This window comes from Panicum virgatum, chromosome 9N (assembly GCF_016808335.1).
Source record: "Panicum virgatum strain AP13 chromosome 9N, P.virgatum_v5, whole genome shotgun sequence".
NCBI lineage: Eukaryota > Viridiplantae > Streptophyta > Magnoliopsida > Poales > Poaceae > Panicum > Panicum virgatum.
In genome coordinates, this window is record NC_053153.1 from 74435386 (window position 1) to 74453264 (window position 17879).

Here is a 17879-nt window from a genome sequence, read left to right on the forward strand (position 1 = left end):
TGTTTAGTCCCTTGAAGCAAGAGGCCACATGACTGCACTGCACTAGCCAGATCCATCCACTGCCCACCCTTGTTTAGATGTCTTCAAAATTTTAAAACTTTATAAAATTCTCCATCATATTGAATCATTAAACATATACATGAAGTATTAAATATAGATAAACAAAATAACTAATTATACAATTTGTCTATAATTCGCGAGACGAATCTTTTGAGCCTACTTAACTCATGGCGAAACAATAATTATCAAATACAAACAAAAATGCTACATTACTTTACAATCAAAATTTTATGCATCTAAACAAGAGGCAACTTGACTGTGAAAGAATGAAATTGCGTAGCCTTGTAGCTGCCAGTGGGGGCGTATAGGGTTATGGACCCAATGCTTCTATGTTTCTATATATAAATACAACATGGACGCACAGCACACCGCTGAGCGATTCTTTCCTTGCAGCGCTCTCTCGTGTGTTCATGGCGAGGATGGAGAGGAGTGGGGGCCGCAGGGGCGGAGACAGGGGGCCGGCAGGGGCCAGGCCCCCCTAATGTTGCTGCAACTCCACATAAAACCCCATAATCTCATTGCAAATGTTGCTCATTAACAAGATATGGCCCCCCTTGATCTAAATTGGCCCTCTATGTTTCAATCCTGGCTCCGCCCCTGGGGGGCCGATGCCGATACAGGACGGCGCTGCTGCGGCTTGTCGTCGTCGGCGTGTGGCTGCTCCAAGGAAAGAATATTTGAAGTCCCTGCACACAGAGAAAGAACACAACCAAGTAGATCGAAGCGGAAGCACAAAGTAAAGCTAGACTCCGATTAACGTGAGAATTTCTAGATTTTGAGAGCGAACGTAGAGATTCCGTTTCTTGTCCAAATAATAAGATAATAGATTTGCCACTGCATGTTGGTTATCACGGCAACGCTCACAACGCTATCATCACCGGCACATGTGTTTCATCCGAGACGGTTCACTTGAACGGACGGCCCACGAGGCCACGAAGTCCTCTCGCCCAATGCCCCAATGGCCCAATCTCGTGACTCTCGGCGGTAGAGGACTGTCATCCTCACGTTCGGAGTGCGCTGCCACACCATCATGAGACCTGTCGGAGTTGAGAATAGAGTCGAACAATTTGTATGAACTCTTACTTCTTTCTCAAATGATATGTCCTCCAGAAGTTAATTCTCTGTTCTCCTCCATTCTTTCTATGTTCCTCAGATCCATTCTTCTTCCTCTTCCCGCTACCTCTGCTGTTAACAGATATGCTAGGGATCTCGCCTAGAGGGACCTAGGGCGGCCGCCCTAGCTCGCCCTAGTTGTGGCTCCGTCTCTAGCAGCAGGGTAGGTTAGGCTGGCGGCGGGGAGGCGAGTGAAACGAACATGGCACCATTTATGCCATTTCGAGTGATTTTGGTGATCGAATGACAACACAACACTTGGACTAATATGATTGTTAAGATGACCATTCTCAGGCTTTTTAGGTTCAAGTGATGACAAAGAGAAAGAGAAGATAGGCGTAGTAAGTGTGGCAGAACCCCCCAAATTAAACTGGCTTAAGTGCACTAACTATCATTTTAAGTATTAATCAAGCCACCGCGCACTTAAAACGGTGAAATCCGGCAGCCTGCTGGGTTAAGGATCGAAAACACCGGAAGTCTCGCACGAAGGCGAGCACAGATGATTACAAGCAGACTAAAGTTCTCAAAATTAAGTTTACAAAGCAAAGTATTACAATTAAATTTAAATAAAAGTTAACAGAGTTAAAAGTGCAGCGGAAATTTAGAAAGGAAGTTCAGTTGGAAAACCACGAGACCTACGAAGTCGGGAGGATGTCACATCGAGCCCACCGACGTGAATCCTGGTCAGCTTCCATCAACAATAAAAACCTGAAAACAGGGTGACAACAAACCCTGAGTATACTAATACTCAGCAAGACTTACCCGTCACGGGTATACTTAGCCCACTATCTAGACATGCCAAGCTTTTTGGCTCTGAAGTTTGTTTTGCTGAAAGGCTACTAATACTGGATCCTTACTTTCAATATTTTAGCTCAATTTAAGTTTATCAAGTACCAACTAGATTTGCCTGACATCTAAAGCAAGCATGGTTGATCACATAAATCTTTACAAAGTACCACAAACATATCTCATCATACCTCTCTTCTCATTTTCACTTCTTAACTACGATGTGACAAAGTGACCAATGTTCTCCTAACCGAGAGAGACGGCGAATCGATCCGATTTAACCTTGCAAGGTGGACCTAACTCACACGACACGTGCAGCCACGCCGGACCACATATGTCAACCGTTCCCATCTTTACCCCGACGTCTGAATCACGCCTGCCAAAACCCGGGTGAAGGGTCCCTCACGGTGAACTCTCTGAGAACCCGGAGGCGACATACTATCCAACACCCGCCATCATTCTACTCCCAGAGTAGCAGGTCGCGATTCAAAGTATCGTTGCAAATCAGATAATTAGCTTACCGGTTTCGACTACCTCCTACTTCCGGCATGTGGTTAGTACTGTTCAAACTCGGTCAACACTGCCAACAACGGAATGGTCCTCAATCGACACAGGCGGAGATTTCTTTTCATCCATTCCATACCATTAATCCAACTCAATTCCGCCCGGTCTCCATTTATTCTTTCTTTTTCTCAAGATTCATTTTCCGCTAACTTTTCATAAGACCAAGACCTATCTCTCGCGAGTGACAGGAATCACTCGGCTTCTACCGGGTTCCTAATTAGCAAGCAGTTCTAACGGTGCCTGCCTACTAGTAGAGACCCATAGGTACCTAGGAGAATATGCATACTAGGGTTTCATACAACTCCTAAAACTTTAATGCACAAATACTTAAATAAACATTGATATACTGAATTTATGGGTTATACTCCGGGGCTTACCTGGGTTTGACACAAAGTCAGTTAGTTAGCTTGTAGTCCTGCACCGGCTTGACATCATCCCAGTCCAAGCATGTACTCCAGTCGGTCCTTCTGTCTTCTGGATTGATCCACCCGTGCACCATCTTCTGGCTCGGCTTCAACATTGCCCTCCGGTTCCACGTGTCGCACATTTAGCGTACCTAGATGATATGCAATGATGCAAATGCAATGCAATTAAAGGAAAGACATGACTGGGCAATCATTTATCGAGTAAACACAACAAACAAACTCAAAAAGCAAAAGGGGTTGGTGCTGCAACACGAGAGTTCATTCAAAAATTTTAGCCTGAAATGTTTCCTACTAAAAAGCATTACTAGCTTGCTTAGAAAAGGCTAAGCAAAGATATAAAGCAAGAAAGAACAATTAGGACAATTTATTTAACTAGCAAGGCATAAAAGTAAAATAAAAACAAGCAACCCATAAACTAGTTCTCGCGAGGTTAACATAACTTATACAGGACTAACTTATATTGTTGGAATTAACAAGCAACCATGATTTTCCAGCATTTATTGATAACAGGAGGTAATTAAATTTAACCCCAACATGACATACAAGTTAACTTAACTCAAATCATTGCAAGCACTCACCAATAAGAATTTGCCAAACATGTCTAGTCAAACAAGAGTTAATATATTTCACCCAGAAATGACATAACTTGATGGATTGAAACATGCAGAAAAGAATGGCTTAGCAATACTTTTGGAAAGTGAAAGATATAGCTAGAAACTAAACAAATGCAAAAACTTAACTTGAGGACATGATCTAGCAACCAAAATTTACCAACATGATGAGCTATTGATAAAGCATGCAACAATATTTTGCCAACATTTATTGACAACAGAAAACATTTAATTTAGCCCTAGCAAGACAAACAGAACAAAAATAGATTTACAAACATGCACAAAGCTTATGGACATGAAAATTTTACAATGAACTAAGCATGCCAAGAGTACACTATTGCAAAAATTTCATAATTGTTCGACTCCCAAAACTGCAGATATTAAATAAACAAGCTAAAACAAACATTATTCATGATTAAATCAAAACATCACAGAAACATTAAATACACAGCAGGTTAAATATTTTTCCTAAGCTCTATATTCCAAAACAAAGCTAACCCAACTAGTTTTACATTTTTACCATTTTTCTACTATTTACTATACATTTTCAAATATTGCAACCACTTAAACTAACATTTAAACTAGAGCAAAACTATTTAGAAACTGAAGATCAACCTGTAAGGAAAGTTGTAGATCCTTGAACAAGGAATCCAACAAGTTTTAGTTTGCATTTTTCTGATTTTTCTACGATTTTCTATGATTTTTCAAAATTTCAGCCAAATATTGCAAAAGAACCCTTCGGGGCACTATTTCAGCCAAATATGAGTCTTGGCTTGTGCAGAAAACCCCCTGGATTTGTTCCTATTGCTGCGTGGGGTCCCTAGTCGCGATTTTTGACCAGAGGAGGCTCGGGGAGCTTTGTACCAGCGAGAGGAGGCCATCCCGGCGGCTGGGGAGGGGTGGGGGAGCATGAGGGACACGAGAGCTACCTCTGGGTGGTCTCGGTTGATGCCGATGTGGCCGGAGGAGGGCCGGCGATGGGAGCCGGCGGCCGGCGGCGGCGGTGGCGGCGTGGGGCGGTGCTCCGGCGAGGCTGGGCGAGCAGGGACGGGTTGGGGACCTTCAGTGGGCCGAGAGGGACCCGTTCTGGGGCTTGGCTCGAGCGAAGGTGGTCTGGAGGGGAAGGGTCGACGAGGAGCAGGAGCTCCGGGCGGCTCCAATGGTGGCGGTTGGTGACTGAGCCGATTCCGGCCGATTCGGCCGGGGAGAAGCTTGACCGCGGGCTAGGGAAGGTGGAGGGGATGGTGAGGGGCTCGGGGCACGCCGAATCGGAGCGGAGCGGCGGGGAGTGGCCGGCGCGGCAGGGCAAGCCCGAGCTGCGGGGGCGCCGCTCGGCTCAACCGGAGAAGGAAGAGGGGAAAATGAAAATGAGAACCGGGCGCCGTGAATGGATAAGAACGTGCTCATTTGGAGGCCAAGGATCGCCGACGCGTGGAGTCGACGCTGGCACGGATGTGCGGCATGGGCGCCGGGAAAAATGGTTCGACGAAACTCAGCTCGATTTTGACCGTCTAAAACTCAAAACTTCATATAGAAACTCGAAAAATTCCAAGAATGAAAGTTGTTCAAAATTTGATTTTCTCCAACTTTTGTTTCAGGCAAAACTTCATTTGAAAATTAAATCATGGTTTAAAATTTGAAATGTTAAAACCAAGCATTAATGTTCTATTCAAAGCAAAACTAAAAGTTTTCTTCAAATTTTTGTACTGAAACATGAAAAACCATAAACACGAAAGTTTTTCACCATTCCAAACTCCACAATTTTGTTTTTAGGCAAAAGTTTAGTTGAGCAAGAATTTAAAAGTTATTTTTAAAGCATGTTTCTTTGGATTTGAAAATTAGTCATCATTTCATGTGTTAACAACTAGCAAAAATGTAATTAAAAGATTTTATGCATGCAAGGTTAGTGTTAACAACGATATCAAATACATGATTAACCAATACTACAGGTGATTAACACCTGGGGTGTTACAGCAAGGCCCGAAGGGCCGCCCCTACGGGGTTCCGCTACCCAGTTAGCGGACGGGGGTCGAGGGGGAGCCGCCCCTTGCGGGTCTCAGGGCAGCGCCCTGAAAACTCTTCGGATTAGGAGCACCGAAAGAACCGATGCCCAAGCATTGGTGCATCCGACGCTTGTCGGAAGAACCGACGCTATTATGTTCGGTGCAGGAGGGAATCAAAACCAAGTCAGCCTATAGGCACCGGTTGAATCGACGGTCCAAAAAAGGCCATCGGTGCATTGGGCGTACTGTGTACCAGGGACGATGTCAAGTGCCCAGGAGAAGTTTCTTCAGCACCGGTTCAACCGACGGTGCATCGGAGTATTGCGTCGGTGCATTGACGTCAGCAGAAGAGAAGAAGGCTGTGAGTGACCGGTTTAACCGACGGGCAAGTATCGGTTCAACCGGTGGTCACTGCGTCAGCAGTCAGAAGTTCAACGGCTACTTCGTGCTTAGAGTGACCGGATGAACCGACGCTACCCATGCCAGAGGCATCGGTTCATCCGATGATACGCAGATTTTCTGCTGACCGTTGGAGAAACGGCTACAAGACTTGGTGGCTTATATATACGCCTCACCCCGGCCATTTGAAGATTGCTGGAGTTGCTGGATATCCCACACACACCCAAGAACATCTCCAAGCCATACAAAAGCATCAAGATCATATCCTTAGCCCTTGCACACTTTGAGAGTGTTGTGTAAAGGATTAGCTCTTAGTGAGTGAGATTGCAAGGCTTCGGGCCTTTGTGCTGTGGTTCGTTAGCGAACCAAAACAAGAGCTTGGTGCACCGGCACCTTGGAGCGTGAAGCTCACTGGCAACGTCAGCGACCCTCCGACTTGGTGTGGAGCGGCGACATCTTTGTGCGGGGGACGTGGAGACCCCCATCCTTTGTGGAGAAGCTTCTTAGTGGAACCCGGGGCCAAGGTGACCGTGATTGTGTTCACGGAAGAGACTTGGTGGCCGAGTAGCAATACTCTTAGTGAGTGCTACAACAACGTGGATGTAGGTGTGCCTTTGTGGCTAACCGAACCACGGGATAAACACCCGCGTCAAGAGTTTGCTATCTCCTATCCCGCTCTTTAAGTTTCCGCATTTCATACTAGCAATTTGTGTGCCTTTACTTTCATAGAATAGTTTCTTGATAGGAAAGGCTATAGGTTGCTAAACTCTTTTGGAATAGGGGTTTCACACTAGAACAATTTAGTTGCACATCTAGATAGCTTGTTTTAGTTTAAGTTTTGTGCAAACTAGTTGGAGCCATAGGTCAGTTTTTATTAGTATCTAATTCACTCCCTCCCCCTCTTAAGCTAGAGCACCCGGTTACTTTCAGCGAGGGTGCCACTCGAGTCGCCCGATTGGATGACACGGGGGCAAGATAATGTTAATGCTTAGTGGTGGATCAAGCGGTGGGTCATTGGGCTCGAGGCACCCCTAGTGCCAGATACAAATCCTAGTGAAGCTATGTCGTTAGCGTTAGAATCAACTCCTAATTTTTTTCCTGGATCCGCCACTAATAATGCTGTATGATGCACCTACATGTCATTGAGAGTCTATCAGGTACTCTTCATTATCGTGCAAATCTTCGCAAATCACAAGTTCACAACATATCGCCTGTCATTTTGTACTTGGATTTTGGACGTATCCATGAGCTCCAAATCTGCTTCCTTTGCATTTGAGGCGGCTGTCGGTACCGAGCCAGACGATACTCACTGATGACGATTCCTTGGTGAGTATGTGACACTAATAAACTAGCTAGAGCCTAGAGCTCCACGCATTTCGCATTTGATCAATCATAGGAACCCGGTTTCGACTATCTAATATTCCCGGCATGCGGTTAGTACTGTTCAATCCTCAGTCAAAGGGCCAACAACGGAACGGTCCTCAATCGACACAGGCGGAGACTCAACTTTCTTTTAAATCCATAATTATGTCCAACTTTCCCTCCGTCCGGTCTCCAATTTCCCTTCTCATTGCATTATTTCTCATAACACTGCCTGAAGCAACAACCCTATATCTCGCGGGTGACAGGAAATCACCCGTCTTCTACCGAGTTTACTTAAGCATAGCGGTGCTAGCGATAACTGCACTAGTAAAGACACTGGGTATTCAAGATTATGCATCTATGGTTCCAATCAATTCCTTGAACGTAAATGCACAATACTTTAAATATAACATGGAGTAATTAAAATAAGGGATATGCTCCGGGGCTTGCCTTGCAAGTCAGCGGGGTTAGCGATTTCTTCGGAAATGGGTTCGACGGCGTTCTCCTGCTGCTCTCCCGCTTGCGGCTCCTGGATTGGTTCGGTGATTAGCTCGTAGGCGACTTCGGGTTCAGCGTCTACACGAATAAAATATGTCAGGCAAAAGTTAAAACGGTGCAACGAAATTATGCAAGGCACTCAGGATGCAATACGCCAATTAAAAGAAAGAAACGACTTGACAACGATTTATTAAAGATTCAAATACGAACAAGCAATCAGAACCAAATATTTCTCAAGGGTAACTGTAAGGATCACCGGGGTGTCCGACCCTAGAGGAGGAGGGGGTGAATAGGGTCGCTAATCGCTTTTTAACCTAGGGCTCAAACTACTTACATAAGATAAACCTAACACGTCCTACGCATGCTAGTTATGACTAAGATTTATCTATGCTACTCTCTACTTACCCCTAAAAAGACTTGCAACCTAGCTAATCCTAATCAAACTAACTAGGAAAGTAAAGGTATGCAAGGTAGAGTAAGTGCGGAAACGTAATGCGGTAAGTAAAGAGGTAAGTGCAAGAGGGATGCAAACTCCCGAGTAGACACGGTCATGTAACGTGATTCGGCATAAACGCCTACGTCCACGGGACACCGAGGCTCTTCCGATCACCGTCTTGCACTACGCCACCAATGGCGATGCCGGCAAGCAAAGGCAAGTGCCCACAAGACACCGAGTCTCGTGCACCGCCACCGTCTCTCTCGGTCACCCGGCCGAAATCCACTACGGAGCTTCTCCACCAAGGAGGGGGCCTCCTCTTCCCCCGCACAAAGTGTCGTTGCCACTCCACACCAAGACGGAGGGTCACATGACGGATCACAAGTTGCTTGCCGCAGCAAGACTTCTCTCAAGGGAGCTCTCGCAAGAACTAATCCCTATTAGAAGCACTAAGCACTCTCACAAGTGTGCTTAAGCTTATATGATATACAATGAAGCTCTATGGTGGTTGGAGATGATCTTTAGCTCTTGTATACTTTCTTGAACTCCAGCACACTCAAATGACCCGGCCTTGGGGGTATATATAGGCAGCCCAAGCAAATGTAGCCGTTGGAGAAAAGCTGCCAAAAAAACGCTTAACGCCGGTTAATCCGACGTACCTCCAAAGCCATCGTCGGTTTAACCGGTGTATGTAAATTGCTACTTGAAAAACTAGCCGTTAGCAATTAACCGGTGTATCGCCGGTTTAACCGATGCAATCAACCGGTGTATGTAAAATTGGCGTCGGTTTAACCGGTGATTGTTACTTCTTCACGTTCCTCCAAAAACCACCTCTCTGGACAACTGAACCGATGCAATTGACCGATGCATCGTCGGTTCAACCGGTGTATGTAATTTCCTCGGTCTTCATCGGCCAATGCACCGACGTATATATTTTCTTCAACGTCGGTTAATCCGGTGTTAAACCCTAGCCCGCAGACCTTCTCTGTGATTGCACCGGTGAGTTCATTTTGCCCTACGTCGGTTTAACCGATGATAGCAAAATGCCTCAATTCTTGTCCCTTGGACCGAAGAGCTTTCAGGGCGCTGCCCTGAGACCCGCGAGGGGCGGCTCCCCCTCGACCCCCGTCCGCTAATCGGTTAGCGGAACCCCCGTAGGGGCGACCCTTCGGGCCTAGCTACGCCTATCTTCTCTTTGTCATCACTTGAACCTAAAAGCCTGGGAATGTTCATCTTAACAATCATATTAGTCCAAGTGTTGTGTGTGTCATCAATCGCCAAAACATTATATTGAAATATGGCATGAGAGGCCATTTTCGCTACAGTAACCTATTTTGATCCTACTGCAAGAACAAAGGTTAAACTGAAACCAAACCAAAATTGAAAGATACATTACAGAAAGTAAATTATTTTGGCCCTAGCATTAAAAATTGAACAACAACAGATCCACGAACAAGCACATAGGCTATGCACTTGAAAAATTTTCAGTGAACTACACAAGCAAAGAGTAATCTACTGAATAAATTTCATATTTTTTAGAATAAAGGAACAACCGGTATTAAATAGACTAGCTTAAACACAACCCGAATTTTTAGTAGGGGCAAAAGTGAGATTTACCATGCAAGAGTATTTTTCTATTGAAGATCTCGATTTTAGAAACCTAACAAAATTTAGTTTGTATTTTGAGCATTTTTCCTTGATTTTATACGAACTTTGCAAATCTCACTCAAATCAACCCAAAATAAAACAAAACTACCCCTACCCCCTGACCAGCGGGCCCCACCCGCAGTGGAACAGAAGGAGCAGGGGCTCCTCTGCTCTGCCCGCCTGCCCCGGCCGCTCACGCCGGCGGCGCCCTGATGCGCGCGCGGCCGTGGGCCGGCCGGCCAGCAGGGCAGCGCGGGCGGACCCACGCGCAGGGGCCAGCGCGGTCGCGGCCTGCGCAGAGGCGGCATGAGGCGGAGCGAGACGGCGGCGGCGGCGGCGTGCAAGGCCAGGGCGGCGGCGACTTGCGGCGGCGGCGGTGGTCTGGGCCGTTCCGGCTACAGCGGAGCAAGGCGACGGGGAGGCGGAACAGGCCGGCGGCCACGGGACCTAGGCGACCCCCGGGCGCGAGGTGGCATCACGCGAGGCCGCGCAGAGGCGGCCCGCTGCGACGCAGCGGCGGTGCAGAGCGCGCACGACGGCGCGGCGATGCTCCGGCGGTGGCGGCGCCGGAACCAAGGGGAAAAGGGGGTGGGGAAGGTAGATGAGAGAGCGAGGAAGCTCACCGCACCCTCGAATCGAGCGGAGGTGGACCGGAGGACGGGGATCGACGGAGGGGCGGAGCTCCGGTGAAGGGGCAATGGCGGCCGGTGGTCTGGGGGCCCGATTCCGCCCGGGTGTGGGCGCGGCCGAGTTCGTGGAGGGACGGAGGAGCTTCGGGGCAAGGTTGTGCGGCTTGGGGCGCGGAGAATCGAGCGGGGGGTGGCGAGGATTGCCGGAATCGGCACCGGCGGCGGCACTGAGCTCGAGCTCGGCTCGGCGTGAGCGCGAGGAAGAAGGGGAATGCCAAAAACGGACACGACTCCGTGCGGATAAGGCCAGGCGTGTAAGCACGACGTGCGAGGTTCGTCGGCGCGACGCGTGGAGGGCTCGTCGGCGGCCAACGCCGTGCGGTGAGCGCACAGTGAAGGAACAGAGGAAGCACAGTAGAGTTTCTATGAATTTTGACCCAACTTTGACCATCCAAAACTTCAAATTTCAAATGGGAACATGAAATTTGACCAAAATAGAAGTTGTAGAGGGATAGAAGGTCTACAACTTTTGTTTTGGGCGCAAGTTGATTTGGAACTCGGATTAGAGAGAAAAACGCAATCAAACACTGCTAAATCGATGTTTACCGCGCGAACTCGATTAACGCTAATGATTGTGATTAACCTTAATTAGTTATTAAGCACGGTATTAACATCAAAATTAACACCGGAGTGTTACAGGGATGCTCGTGCTCCTCCTTTTCTCCGAACCTGCCGCTGCTGCCTGCGGCCAGGGGAATGTTCGGCGGATGCGGCCGAGACCCACACCCACCCCGACGGGCTCGCCCGCGTTGCCACGGCCGCGAGCACGGCCGAGCAGCGGCCAACCCCTCGGCCCCCGCCCAGCGCTGCCACATGGTGGCCAGGCCCGCCTCGCATGTCGCATCAACCTATCCTGCCGCGTCCTCGACACCCCCCGTTCGCGAGCGCATGGGCTCCCGTGCCCGTTTCCCACCACGCCGCTCCGTCTGTGTGTCTATCGGCTGCTGGCTAGTTCGTCTCCGCGGGACGAATCATATTTGGCAATGGGATTAACACGGTTTGGTTGGAGCCTGCTTTTACTGCTTGCGGACGGCAGCCTGACAGATTTGCGCAGGGTCGAAGATCATCGTTGGTGACGTCTGTTTTGTTCTGGTCTGTTTTGCAGTACGAGGGGGCTGTGAAGGAAGATGGGAGGGGAAAGACAACCTGGGACACGTTTGCACACACTTTTGGTATGTGTTTTGGATTCTCTATCTCTCTCTATCTTCTCCAGCAGATGATCCAACTGCGTTTCATGCATGTACCTAGCTGTCTCAGGCGTCTCAAGAATATTATACAACAACATAGTCTTTTGTCCCAAATAAATTGGAGTAGGCTAGAGATGAAACCAAAAGACACAAATGTCAAGGTTGATAGCTAGTTTCCAAGCGCTTCTATCCAAAACTAACTCCTCAGAGATATCCCAAACTTTATGGTCTCTCTTAACCGACTCGTCCCAAGTCAGTTTAGGTCTACCTCTACCCCTCTTTACCTTATCAACACGCTTTAGCACCCACTACGCACCGGCGCCTCCGGAGGCCTCCGTTGGATATGTCCAAACCATCTCAACCGATGGGGGGTAAGTTTCTCCTCAATTGATGCCACCCCTACCCTTTCCCGAATAGCTTCGTTCCGGACTCTATCCCTCCTCGTGTGCTTGCAAAACCACCGTAACATCCACATCTCTGCTACACTCAGTTGCTGGACATGTCGCCTTTTTATAGGCCAACATTCAGCGCCGTATAACATCGCCGGGTGAATCGTTGTCCTATAGAACTTACCTTTTAGCTTTTGTGGCACCCTCCTGTCACAGAGGACACTAGAAGCTTGACGCTATTTCAACCAACCAGCTGAGATTCTATGCCTAACATCTTCATCAATGTCGCCATCCTTTTGTAGCATCGAACCTAAATACCGAAAAGTGTCGGCCACCACTTGCTCATCGAGACTAGTGTCACCACCCTCATGTCTAGATGCGCTGAAATTGCACATTATGTACTCGGTCTTGGTCCTACTAAGTCTGAACCCTTTTGACTCTAATATGCGTCTTCACAGCTCTAATTTTCTATTTACCCCTGCTCTACTCTCGTCCACTAGCACCACATCATCAGCAAAGAGCATACACCAATGGATATCACTTTGTATGTCCCTTGTGACCTTATCCATCACCAAAGCAAATAAATAAGGGCTCAATGCCGACCCCTGATGTAGGCCTATGTTAATAGGAAAGTCAGTGGTGTCGCCACCATATGTCCGGACAAACATCTTCTCAAGAATATTATACGAATTAATAAATGCATGATTCTGCAATCGATACGCCGAGATTTTTTCCCCCCATTTTAAGCTAGAGTTAGTTACTCCTGCACTGTTGGTTTCGGACAAGCCGAAACCAAACCTAAAATATAAGAGGGAACCAAAGCTCAACAGGATAGCCTGAGAGAGAGACAAATGGGCAAGAGAGCAAATTGTCAAAAGTTCTCTCCTTTAAGCTCTAGGGGGAGGAGGCAGTCGTTTATATTTATTTTATTGGTGGGGCTGAATATTATAAAAAATTTGTAGGATTTATAAAGAAATCCCTAGAACTTATAAATAGGTCCCTAAACACTACAACTAAGTCCCTAGATCTGATGAACAAGCCCTCATATCCCTATTTTTAGGCCTCTTTAATTTTGTACAAAAGGGGGAGGGGTCCTTAGCATTAGGAAACCTAAAGCGCACCCCAACATACACGTACGTTTAGAATCAGTGAAACACGTCCAAACATATTTTTTGTGGTCGAATAATGTGCTAGTCCAATCATCATTAGCCCATTGCACTTCTACCTTGTGTCGTGCTTGCCGCCTTGCAGGCATGCTGATATATTGTTTCCCCTCTGACCATGCCACTACATATCTGATAGATGCATCAACCGTGCTTTTCTTTTACTACAGTTGGGTACATAGTGGAGCAAAACAAGATCACGGTTGTGCTTCGTGCTAGGTGATATATCCCACCACCACTTGCAACGAGCATATGTACGCCAGTGGTTGGGAATACCGGTTAATTGGATTCCACGTGGCAAGGGGCGGCTGCTGCAAAACAAGATCACGGTTGTGCTTCGTGCTAGGTGATATATCCCACCACCACTTGCAACGAGCATATGTACGCCAGTGGTTGGGAATACCGGTTAATTGGATTCCACGTGGCAAGGGGCGGCTGCTGCGGCCGTGGCGCCGGCGCGCCCGCAGCTTCGGCTGGCGATGGGGCTCTTCCGGCCAACACCTGCGCGAGGCCATTAGCGCGGCCGCCATGGCCGCGAGCACGCGAGGCCACCAGGCAGGCAGCACGTCAGGCCGGCACGGCTGCCATGGCTGCGGGCCCGCTAGCCCTCCCGCGGGCTGTGCGTGTGACCGGTGTGGGGGACGCGTGGGCGCGCGACGCCGCAGGCCGAGCCGTGCGGTGCGTGAGGCCGGCACGGAGACCGCTCGTGCTGCTCCCCATCGGCGGGTGGCGGCGCCGCCGTCCTGTGCGGGCGAGCAAGGATCCCGAGCGGGCGGAAACTGGCGACCTGTGCGCGGGGGCGACCGGAGCTAGGCGGGCGGAGTTTGGCGGCTAGAGTCCTTAGGGCCGGAGCTCGGCGACTGGCGCGCGGGGGAGAGGAGAGCTCGACGGCTGGCGTCTGCAAGGCAGAGCATCCGTGGCCGGCGAGCGCAGGGAGACAAGGGGAGTGCCGCATGCATTGGTTGGTGACGTGGACCAAAACCATGTGCCACGTCGGATCAAAACCAGGATGGTTTGGGTGTGGGGGGTAATTTGCACGGTTTCGATAGTTTAAGGGTGCAGGATATCTGGTTTTGCAGTTTGAGGTTGAAAATCGAACGCAGGTGATAGTTGGAGGTTGAAATATGGACTTTTCCATAAAACTTTTGCTTTTAACTTTTTCGGTTTTGTTTTCAATTGTGCAGGCAAGATCGTCGACTTCAATAATGCTGATGTTGCAGTCGATCATTACCACCGCTTCGAGGTCAGCAGTGCGCTCTAAGAGTGCGTGTATACTTATCTGCACCTGATGCCCTATTAAAATTGATATTCTCGATGTTTCCATATGGCTACTGTCAGGAGGACATACAGCTCATGGCAGACATGGGGATGGACGCGTACCGGTTCTCGATTGCCTGGTCGAGGATTTTGCCAAGTACGTGGTTAGAAACCGAAACAGCAACGTGCCCGTGATGTCGGACTGATCTTGAAGGCTGCTGCATAGGAATATTCATCTTTGATTTGAACAGTTTCAGAAATCTTCAGTTTAGTGTTGCCATACTACTGTCATCCTTCAACTGTTCTTGTTTCTTCAGATGGTACTGGCCAAGTCAATCAGGCTGGCATCGACCACTACAACAAACTGATTGACGCACTCCTAGCAAAAGGTGATCAAGACCTGCAATATTTCATCAAAATAGAATGCCTGAAAGTTCTGACAATGTGAAATCTTTCAGGAATTGAGCCATATGTAATGTAACCCTCTACCACTGGGACCTGCCCCAGGCCCTGGAAGACAGGTACAACGGATGGCTTGACAGGCAGATAGTGTGAGCCCTTTAACCTGTATCACTTCAGCTACACACTTTGCAGAACTTAATTGATCATTCATTATATAACTAGTAACCATTTCCATGCTCGAATTGCAGCAACGATTTCGCTGCTTACGCCGAGATATGCTTCAAGGCTTTCGGAGACCGTGTGAAGCATTGGATCACGCTCAACGAGCCGCACACGGTTGCCATTCAGGGCTACGACGATGGGCTTCAAGCGCCAGGACGCTGTTCCTTGCTGCTCCATCTGTACTGCAAGGCAGGGAATTCAGGCACCGAGCCCAACATTGTCGCCCACAACTTGCTCTTAGCTCATGCGACGGTTTCAGACATTTACAGAAGGAATTACAAGGTGAGGATCTAGTTCCAGACCTCTAACATTTTGTGCTACTAGATTGATGTCTGAAACTTAACATTTTTCTCCATTAAATTACAGGGTACTCAGAATGAGGAACTTGGGATAGCATTTGACGTCATGTGGTTCGAGCCGATGACGAATACTACAATTGACATTGAGGCTGCCAAAAGAGGACAAGAGTTTCAACTAGGATGGTGAGCCTCTCACTTCCAAGTCCCTTATATCTTTCTGAAACTGTACATGGATGATTGATACCTAAGTCGGTTGGAAATTAAAGGTTCGCGGATCCGTTCTTCTTCGGTGATTACCCAGCGTCAATGAGATCACGGGTTGGGGACAGGCTCCCCAAGTTCACAGAAGATGAGGCTGCCCTTGTCAAGGGAGCACTCGACTTTGTCGGCATAAACCACTACACCAAGCATAATAGCACCAACATCATCGGACGCCTGCTGCACAACACTCTAGCGGACACCGGAACCATCAGCCTTCGTGAGTTAACCATCCTGTTCGCATAACTGTACTTGATTGCAACGAGCTGCATTGTACTTCAGTGTTCAGACACGTAGCATGCTGATATGAAACCTAGGCACAATGCAAGCTGACAGTTCTGCAATTTTGCAGCTTTCAGGAACGGGAAACCAATCGGTGACAGGGTGAGTTTCAACACCACATTCTTGCATTACAACAAGCAAGATCAGATCATATCAAAATGTTTTACGTGAAGTTTTGATGCTGCTGCTGCGCAGGCCAATTCGATATGGCTGTACATTGTGCCCAGTGGGATGAGGAGCCTGATGAACTACGTCAAGGAAAGGTACAATAACCCACCGATCTGCATAACCGAAAACGGTAAGACCAGCAGACCATGTACACTGGATTACCTTTCTAGATTACTACCCCCATACCCCCAAGAACTCCATGAAAATTAGAGGGAGTAAGGAAGGAGGGAGAGGAAGAGAAAAAAGAGAGATGAAGAGGAGGGGGGGGGGGGGGGGGGGGGGGGGGCTGGAGGAAGGAGATGGGAGATGAGCTCCCCTATCTTCAATTCCTGGATCCGTCCCTGATACCCTGCTGAGATAGTGGAGCTGATGAACTGCTGCTGATGCAGGGATGGATGACGGCAACAGCCCTTTCACCTCCATCAATGACGCGCTCAAGGACAGCAAGCGGATCAAGTACCACAACGACTACCTCACCAACCTCGCCGCCTCCATAAAGTACTCTCAGATCAGCTGGTCACTAGGTTCTTTCCTTGATTTGGCATTTGCATGATCGTAACAAGAGCGATGCTTGCTGCCGCTGCAGGGAGGACGGATGCGACGTCCGTGGGTACTTCGCGTGGTCGCTGCTGGACATCTGGGAGTGGACGGCCGGGTACACCTCGAGGTTCTTGCTCTACTTCGTGGACTACAAGGACAACCTCAAGAGATACCCCAAGAGCTCGGTGCAGTGGTTCAAGGCCCTGCTGAGCTCTAAGTAGTAGCTGAGGGCTGTATGTACATTGCTTCGTCTCGCATAGCCATTTCTTCTTCAGGCCAGCCCATCAGATCATGTAGCAAAATGTGCTGGTGCTGGACCCATGCAATTCCATGTGGCAGAGCCTTTTAACTCAGAGAGGAAATATACAGAATCACAAAAGATATGATCTGATGAACAGAGAGCGAGTTCACACGCTGTGGTAGGGAAAGGACAAACTTGGCAACCGGAGGAGAGGCTGTGGGCTATGCCGAACGCGAGGAAGCTGACCCTCGTCACTTCGTCAGCTCGCGGCCGCCGCAGCCAGGGAAGATACTGCAGCCTCAAAGCCGAGTCCATGCGTCCCCCGCTCTCTGTCTCTCAGTCTCTGTACCATCCATGACGAGTGCTCGAGCGAGGTGGACTCCAGGGGACCTCAGGACCTGCCGAATCAGGCCACCTATGGATCACCTAGTACTACCAAATTTTAGATGACTAAATTTAAATTTTCATCAGTGACCTACTGACCAATCTATAGAGAGCTGTCACAGAGACCCTCCGATTATTTTCACCTGACGAACGTCGCTATCCTTTGATTACTGTAAAACATTTGCAGGCAAATGTTGCTTGCCTTCTTTGCAGTAGCACGCGATCATGAGCCCATAATTCACGGACATCACGTTTGCTGTGTTGGTTTGGTTGTGGCTGGTGCTGATTTATTATGAGAGAACAGTACTGCTGACTGGTTGGTAGCTAGTGGCTGATGCCGATTTAGTATGAGAGAACAGTACTGCTGGTTGGTTAGCTGACAAACCAAACAAACAGAACAATTGAGTTTGGGCTTAGCTTGAACGAAGATAAAAAAGCGGGACACCTGTAAAGTTTGACACCCGCAGTTGAGTAAATTGAATAGAGTTTAGCTT

The 17879-nt window shown here is 48.4% G+C and overlaps 1 long non-coding RNA gene and 1 pseudogene across 1 annotated transcript; one reads left to right on the plus strand and one right to left on the minus strand.

The window, feature by feature from the left end:
* Window positions 1-171: 171 nt before the first annotated feature.
* Window positions 172-4951, minus strand: LOC120690662. The gene is made up of 3 exons (XR_005681857.1): window positions 4489-4951; window positions 2901-3079; window positions 172-1881 (listed from the first exon to the last, which is right to left on the minus strand). It is a non-coding gene; the product is annotated as an uncharacterized LOC120690662 (long non-coding RNA).
* A 6595-nt stretch (window positions 4952-11546) lies between these two features.
* On the plus strand, window positions 11547-17157 carry LOC120692790 (annotated as a pseudogene).
* The last annotated feature ends 722 nt before the right edge of the window (window positions 17158-17879 follow it).